Here is a 364-nt window from a genome sequence, read left to right as displayed (position 1 = left end):
TCTCCTCCTGCCCCCAATCCCTCCCAGCATCAGGGTCTTTTCCAATGAGTCAACTCTGTTCATGAGGTGGCCGAAGTATTGGAGTTTCAGCTTCAGCATCAGTCCTTCCAATGAACACCCAGGACTGATCTCCTTTAGAATGGACTGGTTGGATCTCCTTGCAGTCAAGGGACTCTCAAGAGTCTTCTCCAACACCACAGTTCAAAAGCATCAATTCTTCAGGGCTCAGCCTTCTTCACAGTCCAACTCTCACATCCATACATGACCACTGGAAAAACCATAGCCTTGACTAGATGGACCTTTGTTGACAAAGTAATGTCTCTGCTTTTGAATATGCTATCTAGGTTGGTCATAACTTTCCTTC

Source organism: Bison bison, unplaced genomic scaffold (assembly GCF_000754665.1).
Source record: "Bison bison bison isolate TAMUID 2011002044 unplaced genomic scaffold, Bison_UMD1.0 scf7180017864481, whole genome shotgun sequence".
Taxonomy (NCBI): domain Eukaryota; kingdom Metazoa; phylum Chordata; class Mammalia; order Artiodactyla; family Bovidae; genus Bison; species Bison bison.
Note: the sequence above shows the minus strand (reverse complement) of the source record.